The sequence below is a fragment of the Bubalus bubalis genome, chromosome 23, assembly GCF_019923935.1.
Source record: "Bubalus bubalis isolate 160015118507 breed Murrah chromosome 23, NDDB_SH_1, whole genome shotgun sequence".
NCBI classification, from domain to species: domain Eukaryota; kingdom Metazoa; phylum Chordata; class Mammalia; order Artiodactyla; family Bovidae; genus Bubalus; species Bubalus bubalis.
This window is the reverse complement of record NC_059179.1, coordinates 22293293-22307225: the sequence shown is the minus strand read 5'-3', so window position 1 is coordinate 22307225 and position 13933 is coordinate 22293293.

Genomic DNA, 13933 nt, shown 5'->3' with positions numbered 1-13933 from the left:
GCGTGGCTGATCTAGCACCCAGGACAGCCAAGGTTGAGAGCATCAGGCCATCTCCCTGTGGGGTGTGACAGGCATGTCATGGCCTTTAATTTTCTTAGAATTCCTTGGGTGCACTTTTGTGGAGGTCCCAGTATGTTTAGGGCTTCCTGGGTGACCCTAGTGGTAAAGAATCCTCCTGCCAATCCAGGAGACATAAGAGACACAGGTTTGAAGATCCCCTGGAATAGGAAATAGCACCCCACTCCAGTATTCTTGCCTGGAAAATTCCATGGACAGAGGAGTCTGACAGGCTACAGTCTGTGGGGTCGCAAACAGTTGGACATGACTGAGCATACACGCACGTGTACCCTATGTTTTACCCTATTATAAGAATGTAAAGATGGGCAAGAATGCCCTTAGGGAACTTACAGTCCAATGCAGAATAAAGCATTTGAAGATTTTCTTTTTTGGGGGGAAAAAGTAGTGTTACAAAAGGGCAAACTGCCTAGATTCCAATCCCAGCTATGTCATCATTTCCCAACTTCAGTTTATGAGTTCTCAGGCCCTCCTTCCCTCCATCTGTAGAACAGGGGTACCTATCTCTAAGGATTGTTGTGTAAGTTTTAGGCAAAGTCCATAGAACAGTGCCTATACATAATAGTTAGTTTTTCTCATCTTTCTTTCAGTTTTCTGGTATAGTGCCTTTGGAAAAGTTCTGTTCTTATGTCAGCAGAATTCAAGTGAAAAATGACAAGGTAAGTGGACAGTCAGAAGACTCTGAGAGGGACTTCCTTGGTAGTCCAGTGGCTGAGACTCCAAGTTCCCAATGCAGGGGGTCCAAGTTCAATCCTTGGTCAGGAAACGAGATCCCATATGCCAAGCAACTGAGTTCACATGCTGCAATGAAGCCTGAAGATCCCACTTGGTGCGACTAAGACCCAGTGCAGCCAAATAAATAAATAAATATTTTTAAAAAAGAAGAAGACGCTGAGAGGCTGGAGTGTGTTGGGGTGGGGCAGTGGGGCCTGCTAGGGGATATGGGTATCCCGCTGTAGGGTGGATGGGGTAGCTGAGATTCTCTTTCTAGAAAACTCGTAGGGCAGAAAGACAAGGAGGGGAGGTCCTCTGTGTAGAGCTCCACAGTTGGGACAGTTCAGCAGGGCTAACTCTGCCCCCCTCTCCTTCCCTGGGAAGGGCACCCTGCGCTGAGGCAGCTGGCCCATAGACATTGCAGGGGGCAGGGGGCACGGGGAGCCTTGTGGAACACTTTTTTGCTTTCCTGGGATAGGCACTTCCAGCAGCTTCCCTCTCCCGCACTTGACCTCAACTACAGCAGCCCCCTCTGCTGGCCTCAGTAGGCCTAGACCTGGGTCCTGCCTTCACTGATTTCCATTCCTTTCAGTGAGATTGAAGCCAGAAGATTCCTGAACTGAGCCTACTTGTCTACCCAGACTCCAGTAGCACTGGGAAAAGGTCCAGGCAGAAAGCTCAGCCAGATGGTTAAGTTGTAGGCTCTGAAAAAAGAGTCTGGAGTAGAAGTTTGAAGCTTGATTCTGCCACTTACTAGCTGAGATGAACTTGGGCAAGTCATTTCATTTTAGTCTCAGTTTCTTCACCTGAAAAATAGGAGCAAAAATGCCTACAGGTGTGGTTGTTGTGAGGATCAAATAAAGTCGTGCACTTTATAAAGCATTTGACACACATCGCTAAGTAAGTGATCAACCAATTCTCCAGCAATTTGCCCAAGAAGTACTTCTTGTTCATGGTAACACTGGCTTCTAGGGGTCTTAGTCCTTCTTAACTGTGGGCTTCTGGGGACCTCACTGTCCCAGATTTGTTTATTCAAACCCCAAAGCACTAAATGGCTGAACAGTTGCCAGGAGCTGCTGCTTCTTTATAGGATGGGGTCTGGAAATCCTGGTTCAGTGCAGGGGATAAAGGGTTAAGGCGGGTGGGGGGTTGCTGGCGTGGGAGTGGGTCACCCCTCCCCTTACATTGATTATTCTCCTCTCCAGGTGTTTTTGTGGCTTTTTTCCCTCCCTTGGGTGGGAGTGGGGGCTGCTGGGTCCACTTCGGGCTTAGTTATTGTTTTAATTTTGGTGCTGGCTCCCTGGTGCCCAGAGCGGATAATGAAAGAGGAAAAGAGAGGTCAGGGTGGTGCCCAGGCAGCAGATTTCTGCCCGTCAGACTGGGCCTGGTCGGGTGGGGAAGTGGGGGATGTGTTAAGTTAGTATCAATAAAGCAACTGGAGTCTCAGAAGTGAGGAGCTGCAGAGCCAAGCACAATATCTTTGTGCTCTGGGAGCCTAAAGGGGCGCTTTGCCTGTACACAGCGGCTCCTCAGAATGAGGCTGGCCATGGGGGTGAGGGGACAGTGAGCACACAGGCTGGACGGGTACAGCAGGGAGTGACAGTGGAAAGAGTGAGGACCTGGGCAGAGAATGAGAGTCTCAACTCTGGCTTTTCCTTCACCATTGTCCTGTGCGTGTGTGCGTGCTAAGTCACTTCAGTCGTCTCCAACTCGGCAACCCTACGGACCGCAGCATGCCAGACTCCTCTGTCCGTGGGATTCTCCCGGCAGGAATACTCGAGTGGGTTGCTATGCCCTCCTCCAGGGGATCTTCCTGACCCAGGGATGGAACCTGTGTCTTTACCACTAGCACCACTGGGAGGCCATTGTCCTACTGTGTGTCTGATCTTGGGAGTGAGCTTGGGTGGGGGAGGGAGTTGTATGTGCTGCGGGTGCTACTGGAGATGGAGAAAAGTACAGAAGAGAAAGGAGGCAGCAACGTGTAGGGGCCAAGAGGATAAGCTTTGCTGTCAGACAGACCTGAATTCCTGGCCAAGTTCTGCTTGCTGCCTGTGAACTTCAGTAACTTGCTGGCAAGTTACTGAAACTCTCTGAGCCTCAGTTTCCTCCTCGGTAAAATGGCACCAATAGTGTTGCTAACCTCAGAGGGTCATTGACATGATATGTAGAAAACTCCAACCAGGGTCTGGAGGACAGTGAGTACTCAGTACATGCTAGCTGTCCTAAGCAAGCCTGTTTTCCTCAGCTGTAAAATGGGGATATCAGCTGTAACTTCCCTATAGAGGCCTTCTGGGGAACAAATTAGATAAAGCCTGTAAAGTGCTTAGCACAATGTCTGGTACATAAATAAGCCTTCAATACATGTTAGCTGTTGTTATTGTATTATTTTTATCTTTATTATCCCCTGCTGCCTTGGCACTGGTGATTTAGTTGAGGAGACTGAGGCCAGGCCACTCCCTTAGCCACCTAAGGTATTTGGCTCCTTCCACAAGGGCTTTTTGAAGCCCAGCCCTCTTGGAGAACCCTTCTGGTTTGTCTTTTATAATTCAGGTAGACAGACAGAAGGTTGCCAGGAGCTGAGATGATTGCCGGACTTGCAAGAGAACAAGACGGCCTTGACCATGTCTGCCCCCAGGAGAAGCCTGTCAGCAACTGTGGCCTTTTGTGGGAGGGCTGACTGCAGCCTTACTCCTGTCCCCCTGAAGCTCAAGAGGCGTGTGGGCTGGAGGAGGGTGCTCACCTGTTTCCATCTGGGAGACTCTGGGGGAGAACACAGGTCTCAGAACACCCCTATCCCTCTCCCATCCATGCTCCTCCAATTCCTCTCCATCTCTGGAGGTGGGGGTGAGGGGTAAGCAGATCAAAAAAAGAGGGTAGTTAATGTTTCCCACTTAACCTTTCTTTCCCCAACCCCCCTACCCCTGCCCCCAGCGGGCGGGCAGGCTGAGGGGATGAATGGAGTAGAGGGCACGATTTTCACATTAATGGCAGCATATGTTGTGTTTATTGACACCGCAGGGTCCGTGCTTGTGGTTGTGTTGGGGGGGGGTGCTCCTAGGAGGCCAGTGGCAGGAGGGGCTAGGGGGAAGAGGAGATGGAGGGGAAGGCTGCCTGCGGGTGGGGAGGGGGAGAGAGAGGGGAGCCTGGGGCCTGGGGGGAGGGAGGCAGGAACAATATTGTTGCAGGAGCACACCAGGTGCTCGCTGTCAGCCCGAACAAAAAGGAAGAGTCAGCAACTCTGGGGGTGGGGGGGGGGAGGCGGGAGCCACAGCCCGAGTCTTGCAGCCTCTCCCTGTTAACCCCTACTCTGCCACGCTGCTGAAGAGGGGAGGGGCTTCCAGGGTCTCCCCTCAGCCCAGGTCTATTCAGAGATACCACATTTCTGTTGGTTCTCTGGGAGACATGGTTCCCTCTGGGGTTGGTAGTGGCAGGTTCTTCCTTTCCCTTCCTCAAAGCCTGAAGGGAAAAAAATCCCCCTCTCTGTTCCACTCTTTCCATAATGGGGGCGAGGAGGGGAGGGTGCATGATATACTCCTTGGGAAGTCAGTAAACTGAAGTGGCAGGAGTCAATGACCTTGGGCTTCTGAAAGCGGCTGCAGGTGGGGGCTGTGTGAAAAAGGGATTTAAAAAGGGGATGATGGACCCTCCGATGGAGAAAGTGAGGCCCCCCACGGTTCCCCTCTCCCTGCCATGGTGGCAGATTCCTTGCCTCCTGGAAGTCTTCCCAGGGTTGTCTGGCCTTGGGCCGGGGGAGCAGGAGGAGAAGGGGACTTGGCCTGTTCTGTGAAAATGGCCCATTCTGTGAAGATGGCTCTCAGTCAGCTAGGAAGACTGGGCTTGCTCACTCCTTAGTCTGAAAAGCACTGGGGGCTCATCCTGGAAATCCCTGGTTGGTAAATAGCAAAACGGACTCACCACCCTGGACCCCGTTCTGGAGGTGTGGGAAGGGCTCCCAGGTCCCCAGCCGGGGATTAGAGGTACAAGTGCTTCACTGCTCCCTTGCCTCTGTTCCCCTTCCTGCAAAGCCCATGGGAAGCAAGGTGCTTAGTTAGGGATGCTGGGGCTCCGCTTTCAACATGCTCATTGCTTGGGGCCCTCCCCTAGGGTTGGCAGTGGAGGGGAGGTTGCCAGTCATCTCCTGAATGCTGGCTGGTCTCCTCCAGTCTGTGACCTAACATTCTGGAACCTTCCTTCTAGATGTTAATTCTCGTCCTGGCTGTTCTCTTCCAGAGACCATGTCTTGGTCACTTTGGATGAGTCCTAGATCCCCAGGCACTGGAGCAGGGGGATGGGAGGCACTAGAGGAGAAGGGTGTCCTTTCATGTTCTCACCCTCTGGCCCCACCGCTGTCCGTCACCAGCGGTCTCAGAATATAGGTGCATAGGCCTCTGGGGATGTTCCCCCTCCCACCCCCGCCACCCGCGCCGCCTCCCCGGGGATGTCCCCCACCCCCACTCCCCGTCCCAGGACTGCACTTGAGGCGGACACTCCGGCCTGGTACCCTCCTCGCCACCTGCCCCTTGCAGACAAGCAGCTCCAGTCCTCGCAGCTCGCGCTCCACGACACCCTCTCCCGCGCGGCCGGCACCAAGGCCAGCGCAGAGGTAGCCGCGCGCAACACTCGCCCTCTCGCACCCCTGCTCCTACCGGGGGCTCCAGGCCCGGTCCGCGCCCCCCTCCCCGGCCCTCTCGCCGGGCTCCAGCTGCGCGTGGAGCGGTCCCGGCTCGGCTCCAGCTCCTCAACGGCCCCGCTCCCCCATTACCCTGATGTCGGCCCCTCTCCCCCTCGGCTTTATCGGCTCTCAGCCGGCTCCGCCAGGGTAATGAGGGCCCTCCTAATTACCATTGCACAAACTCCACTTACATTAACAGCTCCATCCGAGGAGCGGCAACATCTGCTGTGCGCAGGCAGGCGCCCCTCCCCCGCCCCGCGCTCCTCTTCCCTCGCCGCTCCCCTCTTTCCGGGTCTTCTCCCCCTGACCCTGTTCTCCACCCTCGCTGGCCTCCTTGCCCATACCCTGCTCTTCTAATCTCTTCTCTCTACATGTTCTCCCCACCACTCTGCCAGCCAGGCCCTTTTCAACTTCGGCATCCCAGGAGCAGAGAGAGATCCAGGCAGCGGCAGGGCCCCAGAGGTTCTGAGCGATGGAGACACTCACAGAGGCGGGGCCGGGCTCCAAGAGACCCATAAACACAGGGTCCCAGAAACACAACCAGGAAGCCCAGGAACAAGTAGAAAGTGGAAGTAACAGAGATTGTGAAAGAGATGGGGTGTGGGGTGGGCCAGACTATCTATGTGGAGCGCCGGCGGGGGCTGTCTTGTCCGGGGGCAAAGGTATGTGCACATTATGCACACATGTGGACACGTGTCATGTACTGTGCATGCTCATTTTATTCAGCAGCATGTCTGAGTATATGTGCACATGTCAGTGTATGTGTGTGCATCTGTATGCATTCATGAGTATGTCTATTAACCTATTATGCATCAAGTATGTAATTATACTTGCCTAGATGTATCTCGGTGCTTGTATTTGCGACTGTGTATGTGCATATATTTGTCTGTCATATATGTGATGTTGCATGCACACATGTTTGTATGGCTTGTGTACATGTAGGATCCATGTTCAAAGTCAGGTGTGGATTTGGGTGAGATGCCTGTGTGCCGCTGGGTGTGTTTGCATCTCTGCATGCATGCCTATGCATGTGTGTATCATCTGTGTAATTATTTGATGAGAGTGGGAGCATGTGTGTGTTCCTGCTCCATGGGGGATGACAGGCAGTTGGGAAGACGCTGAGCCCATTTTATCTGAGGTTAACAGGGGTCACATTTCACTCCTGGAAGTCCCCCACCCTCCCCCCACCCCATACAATTAAGCCTCAGTGTGGTGGAAAGACTGCCAGCAGACATTAAGAAAGGTCAACAATATTATCAGCTCCTAATCCAATTAGTTACTGTTTATTTGGGAATCCAGCTCCAGGTCAGCTTCTGGGGAGGAGGCCTGGGAGAGAGGAGGGCATGGGATGGGTACAGGCTGAAAGAGACTATTGAAGGTGGCCAGGGCTGTATCCCTGTGGTTGGATGCTGGAGTGGGGGACAGGATCCCCCAAACACTGCCAAATAATGTACCTTCCACTGGCTACTTGGAAGCTAGTAGTTCTGGGGAAGGACCTGCACTGCACAGGAGGGGCTGAGACCCCAATCTCATTTCCAGAGATTGGGGTGTAAGAGAAGAGAGGTTGTCTCTGTCATCTGAGAGGCTGTCTGCCTCTTTCCAGCCTTGGGATCCCTAAAAGGTGCACTGGGAGCCGGACAGCCTGCCTCAGAGCTGTGGCCAGTTTCCTCCTGGATGGGAGTCAGAGGAGGAGATGTTGGTAAATGCACTATTAGCTCTTGAAGCCACTTCATTAATCCTGCCCTCTGTTTTATTTCCTCTTTTCTCTCCCACATCCTTCTCTGAGCCTAAGCAGGACCTCCCCTCCCTCCCACCCCAGGATGAGCAGGGCCAGTAGCTTGGGCCCATGGGGTCCCCAGGGTCCCTCTCCTGAGTATAAATAGTGGAAGAAACCCAAAATGTGGACTGCTTGCCTTGGACAGGGAGCAGGTCAATGGAACTGAGGGCCCTGGGCAGGAGCAGAGTAGGAGAGGTGGTTTTCGCCTTGCTCTGACCCTCTCTTACCACTCAAGTATGGACAATATCCTGGGTGCACAGGATATGTAGAGGACTAACAAGAAGAAGGATGGCTGCTGGATTCCAGGCCTCCCCAGCTTGGCGGTCAGGGGCAGGCAGGGCTGACACTGTGGCCAAACAGGGTGACACTCAGACCCCAGCTGTGGCCAAATTAGGGTGACAGGAACAGCCAAGCCCCAGGCTTGGCTCCTTTTTGCTTGTTTCTTAAGGATAAAAGTCCATGGGCCTGAGCACCCCTGAACTTGACTGATTCTTCTTCCTGTCCCTAGTGCCCTCCTCTCAATATAGAAACCCTGCATGATTGGTTTTCTCCTTACTGCCCTTTCCAGGCATATAGTCTTAAAAACACATGCACACCCTAATATACACCCTCACAAACCTGCCTTTAAGACTCCAGACTAGAGATGGCCAGGGTATAAAGACACTGACAGTGTTCCTCATCTAAGGACTTAAAATGGATCACTGTGCTTTTCAGAAGACTCTTCTGAAAGGAGTCTCCCCATTTCCACCCTCCAAAAGAGAATAATGATAATAATAATAATAATGCATATGTTTACCCTGGCAATTTTTATCCTTAGCCAAGCCCTGGAGTCACCCAGAGAAGCTCTTAAAAAAAATGTATATCCCCAGCCTCCACCCTGGATCAAGCCAATTTGTATCTCAGTATCCATGTATTTTATAAAGCCCCATAGATGACAGCTATGATTTAAAAATTCTATCAATTTTTAACATTGCAGTTTACAAATACAAAACCCTACCTCTTGTTCTCTCACTAGCCACAGCAGTATTATTATCTCCACTTTATAGATGAGGAAACTGTGGCCCAAGTTGATTAAAGGTAGTGATTTTTCCTTCCTTCTTCCCTCTTTCCTTTGCTTCTTTCCTTCCTTCCTTTTTCCCTCTCTCTCCCTCCCTCTCTCCCTCCCCTCTTCTTTCCTTCTTTCTCTGTCTCTCTCTTTTATCAGGGAACTAGGTTTCCTGAGTCCAAGGGCAGCCTGTCAGATTCCAACAGAATCCAGTCAGTCACTGGAATTTAGAACACCTAGATGGGTCTTCCCTGATGCAAGAGCTCCAGCCTCTTCCTGCACATCAGTTCCTTTAATTTAACAATCCCTTATTAAGCTCTTACTTGGGCACTACAGAGCACATCTCAAGAGGAATAAGACAGAGTCTTGCTCTCTATTATGTGGCAGAAGAGAAGCAACATGATGTATCTGGACCGCGGGGACTTTGGTGTCAGATAGTTCTGCATTTGTATTTTGTTTCTCCTATGGATCATCCCTGTCATTTTGTTCAACTCCTAAGCCACTCAGAGCCTCATCTGTAAAATGGTGATAATAATACCAGCTTTCTAGACTTGTTCCTAGTTGTTCTATCTAATCAATAGATGGTAAATATGATTACTGTTATTTGAAATATAAAAAAATAAGTATAATACCTGCCTGAATAGCTATAATTAAAAATGTTGACAATCCTAGAGCAACTAGAACTCACATAGATTGTTGGGAGTGTAAGTTAGTAAAATCACTTTGGACTAATGTTTGACAGTACCTGCTGAAGCTATGTATATCCTCATTCAGTTCAGTTGCTCAGGCCTGTCCAACTTTTTGTGACCCGATGGACTGCAGCACACCAGGCTTCCCTGCCCATCACCAACTCCCAGAGCTTACTCAAATTCATGTCTATCGAGTTGGTGATGCCATCCAACCATCTTGTCCTCTGTCATCCCCTTCTCCTCCCGCCTTCAATCTTTCTCAGCATCAGGGTCTTTTCCTATGAGTCAGTTCTTCACATCAGGTGGCCAAAGTATTTGAGTTTCAGCTTCAGCATCAGTCCTTCCAATGAATATTCAGGACTGATTTCATTTAGGATGGACTGGTTGGAACTGCTTGCAGTCCAAGAGATGAAGTCCAAGGCCAAGGGATGTATATCCTACAACTCTGCAAATCTACTCTTGGGTGTATGCCCTTGAGAAATAAATGCTATGTTATGTAAATGTTATGTACATGAATGTTCACAGCAGCTGATTTTGTCCCAAATGGGAACAACCCAAATGTCCATCCACAAGAGAACAGGTAAATAAATTTGATACCATCACACAATGGAATACTACAAAGCAAGGAAAAAGAATAAACTACTGAAACATTCACAGATGTAGATAAACCTCACAGGTACAATATTGAATAAGTTGGACACAAAAGAGTTTATGATGTATGGTTCAGTTAAATAAGGTTTAACAACAAACAAAATTATTCTAGGATGATAGAAGTTAGGATAGGAAGTACTAGGGAATGGGGCACAAAGGATTCCTTTGGAGTGCTAGAAATGTGCTATATCTTGATCTTAAAGTTCACGTGTGTGTATTTGTTTGGGTGTGTGTATGTAAAAATTCATTTAAAATTCACTTAAGATTACTACACTTGACTGTATATAAGTTAGACTTCAATTAAAAATAGTTATGCTGTCAGGCTGCCTAAGATCAATGTTTTGAGAGGAATAAAAAGGACTATGGAACTCAAAGGAAGAGACAGATCCATTGGTCTTCGTGCTTAGGAAGGCAGTCAGGAAAGATGTGTAAGAAGAAGCATATATTATGGGACTTGAAGAAAAGATGGTGCGTTGGTAGGTGGAGAAGGAAAGAGCTGTTGAAAAAAAGACATTTTTCCAGTTGGGATGTTCTCGTGTGAAGGGTGAGCTGGATGAAGAAGGCTGCAGAGGCAGTTTGAGATTAGATCAGCAAGACCCTCCCTGAATGCCAACCGAGAACTTTGTACCTAACTGGGCGCCACAGTGTTTGAACAGTAAGGGACTTAACGAAGTGTGCTTCAATAAGGTTCATCTGATCACAAGTGGATTGGCTGAATGGAGGGAGAGAAGCAGGGTGTCCTGGCAAAGTGGCCTGTGGGCCTGCTGCAGCCCCAAGGGCTGTTGAGTTCTGCTCTTCCGGTGGCAGGGCTGTGCCCTGAGAGGAGCCACTGTGTGGTGATGGGAGTCAGGAGAAGTGGGCATGAAGAGATGGCTCAGCTGAGGCAGAGTCCTCCTCCCCAAGCCCCCGCTGGCCATCTGTTCCTCCTTCCTCTGTATTCCTTTGCCACTGGCCCCAGAACACTGAGCTCTGGCCTTTGTCCTGTGGAACTGCTGGAAGCTGGGCCTAGAAAATGCTTCTCTGTGCTGTCTCCTGTCTTCCAGCAGACCCCAGCACTGTGCCAGATATGGAGAAGATAGTAAAACATTTGTAAACTGAAGGCCAGAGTCTGGTTCAATGAAGACTGCAGAAATGTCCTCAGAAAATGGACAAGAGTAGAAGGAAGGTGTAGTTTGCCTGAGTTTGCATTCTTCGTGGATCACTTACCAGTGGTGTAATCTTGAACCAGTTACCTTCTGTGACTTGGCTTCTTCTAGGCAGTGGGGACAATAATTGTGCCTGTTTCCCAGAGTTATTGTGAAGATGAAATGAAATAAAGCATCCAAAGCAATTGGTATAAGGCCTGATAGCACTGGAGAAACGTTAGTGATTTGTATCATTGCTTCTGATGGTGGGATTAAAGGTTTTCTTACTCTTGTTTCTTTATGTTTACTTTCCACAATAACCATGGATTACTTGGCTAAGCAGAGAAAAAATTAAGTGAAACAGGGAAGAAAAAAGGAACCAGTGACAGAAATATGCTTGAAGGGGCATCCAGAGAAACAAACACTTACTTAGGAACATTTTTCCAGCCAAGAGCAAGGAGAAGGGGCTGCCTCCGTAGGCCTGGCTCAGCTCAGAGACTTGAATACAGAAGGAGGTTGTGTTTGAATCTTAAAGAGTAGGAGAGGTTTAGATTGATTGGCATGTAGATAACTCAGCTCTACAAGCAAATCCAACATCTTTAATAAAAAGTCATTATTGACTGAGTGCTTACTAGGTCCCAGAGTTTTTATATATTGTACTAATCATCACCACCACCTTGCAAGGTAAATATTATTACCCCAGTTTTTAACACCCCTCTGAGAAGTAACTTGCCCAAGGTTCTACCTCAAAGTTTGAGATTTGAATCCTATGTTGAGATGACTTCTTTACACTAACCTTCCAGGCCATATTCCACATATGAGATGCAGGAAATACCTCTAAAAGAGAGGATGCTGGGTGGCCAGGCCCTCAGGCCTGGCTCCCCCACCCCAAGCAGGACTGGCCTGGACTGGGTATATTCCCTCTCCCATCTATTCTCCTCCTCCAGCTTATCGCAGAGAACTGCCAGTCTTTGGGCTTGTCCCCAGACCTCCTCCCTAAAGACAGGCACTGGTCCCTGTCCCCAGTCCAGTCCACATTGCCTCAGTCTCCCACCCTCCCAGATGGCTGACTCCCCTTCCCCTGACACCCTCTTCTCCCCTACCAGGACTCCCCTCCACTCCTCCTCCAATCTCTCCATTGCTGGACACCCGCCCCCCTCCCCTCCTGCCAACACCATCCATCAGCAGCACTTGCAGCTCTGCCACAGCCCCTCGAAGTTGCTAATCCCCTATTTGGTTTAGTTCCACTCCAGCTCCCTGCACAGAGGGACCCGATGGGATGTGGGGAAATTATACATGTAATAAAGAGCTGGTGTGCTCTGATAATTCTGATAACAATACACACCTCACACCTCCCCATATGCACACATTGCCATCCATATACACATCCACATAGCATACCCCACACTTCCCAATCCACATACCCACCCAAACACATGCCAAGCTGTGGATGAGCAGCTCACTTCCGGGAGACACTCCCCTGACCAGCATCTATATTCACCCCACTAAGGTACCCACTCCATTCTCTGGAAGTGATCTGGGGCAGCTCTCCTCTTCCAGCTCCCATATACACTGCACACCCTCATCATGGCATTTACTGCCTCTGTCCTGAGGCCTGTCTTCTCTGAAGCCCATTAGACTGTGAGCAGGAGTAGCATCTGTGGCTTATTATTAAGCAAGCACACTGCTTGGGAAACATGGTGGCTCCCTCATAACCTTGTTGAGTGAATGACTGACTGAATGAATACATGATAAATAAATGAATGAATGAATAAATGAATCACTACATTCATCCCCTCAGAAACACAGATCACATTTGGAATATCCCCCATCCTTACCCCCCATCACTCCTCTTGAGTTGCATCTTTTACTTACAACAACACACACACCAAACACTATGAAGGCATTCACTTGTGCTAACGGGCGCTGGTGACACACCCCAGCTGTCTGTGGTGGGGAAGAAGGGGGAGAGGATGTGTGTATATATGTGAATGAATCTGCAAGCGAGTGAGCGAGTGTACACACGTGTGTACATGCATGCACGGGCACCCAAGCCTTGAATTCCCCACACTTACTTTATTCCCCATCTTCTTAAAAATCTTGACAAGAATCATGGGGCTCTTGTTCAGGTTTCCTTTTCTCCCTCCCTCACCTAAAGTCTGGCTCCTTTTGGAGAGAAATTTTCTCCTCAGTTTCCCTGTTTTTCTGCAATTCAAGGAGGCTTAGAAAGGATGAGGGGATGGGGGATTAAGACGAAGGGATCTCACTTCAGGTCAGCTCTACTACTGCTGTGATCCCTGCTTCCACCTGCCCTCCACCTCCACTTCCTGCCCCCGTTCATATCTAGGAGAAAGCAAAAGCCAAAACACAACAGCCTCTGCTCTCTGAGGACTGGCAAGCCCCCAGCCCCCAGAGCCCTCCAGGCTTACTGATTGCTCACACTGCTTGGGGCCACCTTTCTGTCCCCACTCATGAATCCTGGCCACTGTGGCTCTGTGCTCTTCCTGGTCCCTTCCTTGCTTCTAATATGGTTAAGTTAGGCTCAACCATCACCAGCCAGCCAGCCCCCAACCACCGTCCCTGGCTCCCATTCCTCCAACTGAGGCAAGGGACCCCCACGCCCCGCCCTTGAACAGTCTTCTTTAGGGAACCTCAGAGATCCTCGGAACCATGGAGATGCAGCCATTTTCCCAAGGTGGAGCCCTCTCCTGGGGAAACATAGTCACTGCAGCAGCTTTCCGCTTCTGAGGGTGACTTCAGCCAAGCTCGGGCCTCTCCCTTCACTGGCTTCTGGCCCCTCTCCATGCCGCCTCCCCCACTCATGCAGGTGTCCTGTGGCCCCTCCCGGACTTATCTGCATTTGATCCTCACGGTCACTGCCTCCCCCTTGGTACTCCTTCACCACCAACCCGGGCTCCCCTCAGCTTCCTGCAGCTCTCCTTACAGAGCCTCCCAAACCCCTGGGGCTGGAGGGCTCTGGGGCTGGCTCTGAGAGGGACACTCAGAGTCAGCCTGTCTTCCTTACATGTACCAGAATGTTTGATTTTCTTTCCTTTTTGAAGAAAAAAAACACATTGATGCAATCATGTCACAGCCCTGTCGATGGCTCCCTATTCTTTTAGGATAAAGGCCCCAAGTCTTCCTAAAAGCTGCTGGGCTCTGACATAGCCTGGCCTCTCTTGATCT